General features: G+C 40.8%; 1 long non-coding RNA gene across 1 annotated transcript; it reads left to right on the top strand.

The window, feature by feature from the left end:
- Positions 1-4,663: 4,663 nt before the first annotated feature.
- LOC124685986 lies at positions 4,664-5,898 on the top strand. Its single transcript, XR_006997668.1, has 2 exons — positions 4,664-5,468; positions 5,622-5,898. It is a non-coding gene; the product is annotated as an uncharacterized LOC124685986 (long non-coding RNA).
- The last annotated feature ends 473 nt before the right edge of the window (positions 5,899-6,371 follow it).

Genomic DNA, 6,371 nt, shown 5'->3' with positions numbered 1-6,371 from the left:
TTACATTAGCTTTTAATTATGACTTACAAAGACACTTTAAGAAATCCTCTGAAATGTGATAAAATAATAAAATAAAATCACATGTCTTCTTGCATTAATTAGTGTCAATTGCATGAATATAGTCCATATATGCATGTGTATTGTTGCCTATCTTGGCTGAGATTTCTAAATCGTATGCTAAATAATATCCTGATGAAACAATCTAGAGTATATATTTGATATTTAAGAGGTTACTATCACCATATCATGTGGGGTAATTAATGAGGAGGCCATCTTCTGCTCGCGGGGCTGCCGCTCTGAAGGCCTCGAATCACCCTACACTGGTGCCATCGGCCCCGCGAGGGCCGATGTGCAGATAATGAACCTGTCCGAGCAAAATCCTCCGACCCGCCAGCGGCTCCGACGGCCACGATCCACATCCTCGCTTCAACCATCGACAACTTCGTCAAGGGCGACAAATGTGCAGGTCCTAACGATATTGCGAAAATAAATGATGTTGGCTGATTTATACTAATTTTTTATACATGTTTATATCTTTTTATATCAATTCAAGTTCATATCAAATAACACATGCTAAATTTAAAACGTATTATGTTAAAATTACATTAGCTTTTAATTATGACTTACAAAGACACTTTAAGAAATCCTCTGAAATGTGATAAAATAATAAAAGAAAATCACATGTCTTCTCGCATTAATTAGTGTCAATTGCATGAATATATAGTCCATATATGCATGTGTATTGTTGCCTATCTTGGCTGAGATTTCTAAATCGTATGCTAAACAATATCCTGATGAAACAATCTAGAGTATATATTTGATATTTAAGAGGTTACTATCACCATATCATGTATTTTCTGTATCAAATATTTATTAAATATAGGGTGTGTATAATTCTTAGTCGACTGAGACTTAACTTATATCTCAGTCAGTATATTTTGATGTGAACTTAAACAAAGTACAAACAGTAGCAAACATGAATCTTGAAGCAGAAATAAAATCCAACGATAGAGCACGTGACTGAGACATAAGCTACGTCTCACAATTAGCTGAAACTTAGTAATTTCTCTAAATATAATAGTTGGTTCTATAATCTACTGGTAATGTGTGTGTGAGCAGTAGTTGGTCCAGAAATAACATCAATCTACCTAAGATTTACTTTACAACATGTAAGACACTCATCATATAGAGATTATTACACTAGTAGAAAAAGGCTTACCGCCGGTGCACTAGAAAGGCTTACTGCCGGTGTCTTCGTATTCGCCGGCGACCACCTCACCGGTGGTAATCCCTTATCGCCGGCGCCTACTAGGAAAATCCTCCTACCCGCCAGCGACTCCGACTGCCCTAGCCGCATGAGCGGGAGCAGCCTCTCCCACATCTAGCGGCGGCCGCACCGGTGCACGCACCGCTCCAAGGAGGAGCGCAGGAGGTGCATCCTCTCCCGCATCCAGCGGAGGCCGCACCAGAGCTCGGACCGGTGGAGGGTCAGGGGGCCTTCAAGGAGCAGGAGGCTGAACAGTACGAGGAACCAGAATACCTTGAGCAGCCAGTAGAGCAGTCTGACCCCGAGGAGAAGCCTGCACCTGGGGCCGTCGACGCGCCTAAACCGGAGGATGCTGAGGAGGCCGGGCATCCTTCAGGAGCAAAGGAGCAAAGATCTGCAACACGATTTTTTAGAAGCTAACTCACTTGCTGCACATGCTTCTTATTCTGACTATACTTTGTCTTGTTTTGTTAAGGGTAATGTAACCAGTCTTGTAACTTTTTTTCGATAAAGGATGCTTTATTACTTTAAAAAGTAATTACATCCAGCTTGTGCATAACCAGGATGCACACAGCCGTTTTGTTGTCTCAAGTCAACAAAAATAAAAAAAAACTAGGCGAGATACATATCGGAACGATGAATCATATCACGCCTAAGGTGTAGGTGGGGCTTCTATCCGTAGACTATGCTGCCACCCATGTGGGGAAAAAGTATCTCTCGTCGTAGTCTCCAACCGTTTACAGACCTCCGTAAATAGATCTCGGTTCTCCACTCGCTGAAGAGGTAACCACGAACGGAGAATACTTGTACATCTGTAGATGACCTGCAACAAAGAGCAATTTTTTTCATTAAAAATCTTGTCATTTCTACATAGCCAAAGCGCCCAGATAACTGCTAGCGCCCCCACCCTAAGAAGCAACTTAAACCTTGAATCGATACCATGAAGCCAACTGCTAAACACATTGACGACACTAGTCGGAGGATACAGGGTAGACGCTACTTGGATGACTGACCATATAGATCTCGCAAACTGGCACTGAAAGAATAGGTGTTTAATGTTTTCATCCTGATTACAAAAAACACACCGTGTACTTCCGTGCCAATTCCGCTTAACAAGATTGTCTTTGGTGAGAATAACCCCACGACGAAGATACCATCCAAAATTTTTAATTTTTAATGGTATCTTGATCTTCCAAATCTTCTTATTGTTGTCAACTGGTAAATCAGAAAGAAGGATCACATTGGCGATAGTTGAATATCTCCGAGCCGGTGAATTAGGGTATTCCATGCCACAAGCTTTTGTCCAAGTAAAACCCGTCTCAACGTCACATTCGGAGGTGAGGTAGCCATATTACTGTGGCAATGGTATCACTTTAGCGACGAACAATCCTATACAAAGCAGGATACTGTTCACTTAAGGGTGCATCGTCTAGCCAAGCATCTTTCCAGAATCGTACCAGTCTTGCAACTAATGATCAATATCAGCGTTTCGGGTTGTTAGAGGATGCAGATGATGGCCACTAGGCTGCTGAACATGATGTAATAAATGACTAACTCGAGGTAAGTGGCAGATGTTCAATTGTGCCCAATGGTTCCTTCTGTTCACCTAGAAGTATGTTCATAACACATAGATACCCTGTGAAAACTACCATATAGTGCGATGGGCATATGGAGATTCACAATTCTGGTCTGGGACTATGGGCTGCTGGAAGTTAGAAAATATTTCTATCAGCATTGCAAAAATATTGTTTGAGATGGCAGGAATACTAGATTTTGTAAGGATTGGTGGTAGATGACAAACCTCTGAAAATGAGTTATCCGAGACTATATAATATAAGTCCAAATAAAAATTGTTGTATAGCTGATGTTATAAATAATGGGTAGGAGTTCATGAAATTTAGATGGGCTTTGTGGGATGATAAATTTATAATCTGATGTTATAGGAAGAGATAATTGAAAGATGCAATGAAGTTAGATTAAGTGAGGGTGTGGATAAAATTCATTGGTCTCTACTCTTTGACGAAAAATGGAGTTTTCTTTGTTATTCTCTGTATAGAAAACTGATTCTAAATGATATTGGTTACGCACATGAGATCAAGGAATTTTTGTTGCTGGTTCCGAAAACAGCATACTAACACAAGCCAATTTGTTGAGGATAGTGTGGCAGGGGAATGATACTATCTATTTCTGTGGAATTAAGGAAAGTGTGAATCATGTTTTTATGTTTTGTTCGGTAGGCAAACTGATCTGGAGCACCTTACAGTGCTTTTGTCAGAAACATTCTTGACAATGTACAGGATTTATTTGGAGGTTCCGTTGATAATAAATTTGATAAAGAGAAACAAGAAATATGTCATGGTAGGATTAGCTGCTGTTTTCAGGACAACATGGAAGTTTAGATTCGAAGCATGGTTTGAACATAGGATAATTAGAGACCCTGTTGTTCTGATTCACGCGTTTGGTCACTGTGAACTCTTGGTCGATATTACAGCTAAAACAGGAAAGCAAAGAGGTTGGAGTTGCTGTAGTATTCTAGACTTCATGGAAAGCGAGAATCAGTGCATGTTTTGACAGTCAGAAAATAACTGAGCCAATTTTGTTACTTAACATGGTTGGTCATTGGATTAATACATGGACTGTTCTTCAGATAAAATAGGAAAAGCAAGAGGCAATGATGTTGGGGAAAAGAATAGAGCAAGTAGAAAATGAGGTATTAAACGCTTCGCGAGGACGGACTGGGGGCATGATGATCACAGCAGGAGGAAAAGACATTGGGAAGATCCTTTCGCTTCATTAGATTGTGTTTAGGGTTTTCCTTTTGAGATGGTAGTTCTGATTCTTCTGGGATGCTTTTATATGGCCTTCTGGCGAAAACTGACGGTTGCCTGAGGGCTCATATATGTGTTCTAGATTGAGTTTGCTGTTCTTGGAGATTCTCTCTCATTGCTGATGATGTTCATAGATGGTGAGATGTCAGATGTAATAGCCTTCCGTTCTTTTGTTGAGCGGTTTGATCGAGCTGGCTGATGGATACAGATGATCTTGTTTTTGTTAGCGGCACAGGGATGGCAGCCAAGAGTACCCAGGTTAACGGGATAGTTTCTTTGCTGAGCGGTTTGATCAAGCCGGTTGATGCCTATATATGATCTTGTTCATGTTGGTTCTTGACTTAGGCGGATGTAGTTCCATCGTTGTTGCTTGAGAATATAGCTTTCGCTGATACTTAGTGGGAGTGCTTTGTGAGTGGAGGCTTAGTTTCTGGGTTGTGCACTTGTGCTCTGATTGTAAAGAGCTGTCGGTTCCCAGCACGTCGGATGCTTGTACAAAAAATTTCTCTTTCTATAAACAGCATGTTCCGAATGATAATTCTAACCTTCTGATCTGTTTGGCTTTTGAACCTGCAAGTTGGATCATGATGTCCTTGGAAAAGTAAATGGTGCTTCTCAAAAATTTATGTACATACAGTCTTACTTTGAGCTGAAATGGCGATGATATGTCAGTGTTAATATTTCATCGGCAATCAAACTTTTCCTGCGGGTTGGCATATTAACAGTGAAAGTCCTACTATGCTCCCCTCCGATGACGCGCTCTGACAATCACGGGCTTCCTGTAGCTGGCAGCCATGAGGCAGGAAGCTCTGCAATGATTCACAGTGCAGTTTTTCAGAGGAAAACTGCAGACAGATACGGAATTCAGTTAACTGAAGACAAGCACCAAATTCAGCTAACTACAGATATAGACCAAATTACATCGTAAAGGGCGGTGGCAGCGGACAACACTCCATCTTCCTGCTGCCTCCTTTTGCTCCTGTGCGCAGCTAAAAACGGTAGGCGGAAGGAGGTGGAGCTTGGCCGCCCACCGCGCATGCAACGGAGAACGACAGGTGATGGGAGAGGTGTATTCTAGCAGTTGCACTAATATTTTGTATCGAGTCATTGAGTGCACTTGTTAGTAGACAGCTAAGAACAACTCTCGCATGTGCGAAGTTATTGTGCTTTGCAAAGGTGCATTTTTTGTGCTTGTCTGTAGTATTCATCTAATTTCTCTTTCACATTTATGGAGACCTTTTTGCTTGCTGCATCAACCCTATTTATAGACGTTGCTATTATTTAAACATTTGACTTATTCATGTGAATTTTTTTGAGGCTACATCTCAGTGCAAGTTTGGAGAAGCTGCTAGGACACTTCATGTAGACTAAAGGTACATATGGTTGATGATTGGCCAACCCGTATCGTTTATGATGGCATGATGGTTCAGAGTTGTGCTTCCCTTTTCAATTATACTTGTTGATCTATCTCAGGGCTCTAAAGTATACTTTCTTAAACTTGATAAAGTATTCTATTTATTTTGCAGTTCTACCATACAAGTGCATTTCTTTTGTCAGTATCTTGGAAGTTGCTGCCAGTGAATCTGTTGGGGAGGAACTCACTGTCGTCGGATCTCTGTGCATGGAGTTCCCCCCTTCGCATTCATGATCGTGGCTCCATGTGTTGACCGGCTTTCCAGGCTGCTTTACAAACACTTCTTTCTCATCTTATTGTGTTATGCTGATGCAAAGCGCGATCTTTTTATCCCTTACGAAGCACAATGTCACATCTGATTTATAACCATAATGATGGAAGTGCAGGCTCATGGAGAGTATCTTGCGTGTGGGTAGTCACAGAGACAAAGGGAAAAGGTGTTCTCTGTTCCCTGAACTACTTACAATATCTGGGAATTCAGTGAAAGGGTTACCCACAAATATCAAATTTTGTTGTACATTACGGAACTAACCTGGTTATACACGGGATGTGACTTTCCATATTAAACTCTGCCTGACGATTTGCATTTTAGTTTGGATTAAAACTGCAATAGAAAAATGGTTGTAGTTTATATAAAGTGACACTTTTAATTTATCTGTTAGCTTTGCTGGAACCTCTGGCTTCTTATCAGAATCTGGAACGTCATTTAAGACTAATACATTCAGTTATTTGTCCATGGTGAATTTTCCTTAATGACACACTTTATTGATACTTCATGCCATGATCTTCCTTTTACTGATACTACAGGTGTGGAGGGCTATATTTAGGTTACATCCATGGTCTTAGCAAATTGTCCATGTAA

This window comes from Lolium rigidum, chromosome 2 (assembly GCF_022539505.1).
Source record: "Lolium rigidum isolate FL_2022 chromosome 2, APGP_CSIRO_Lrig_0.1, whole genome shotgun sequence".
Taxonomy (NCBI): Eukaryota; Viridiplantae; Streptophyta; class Magnoliopsida; order Poales; family Poaceae; genus Lolium; species Lolium rigidum.
The sequence above is the reverse complement of the archived record's forward strand: the minus strand, read 5'-3'. Positions and strand labels throughout refer to the sequence as shown.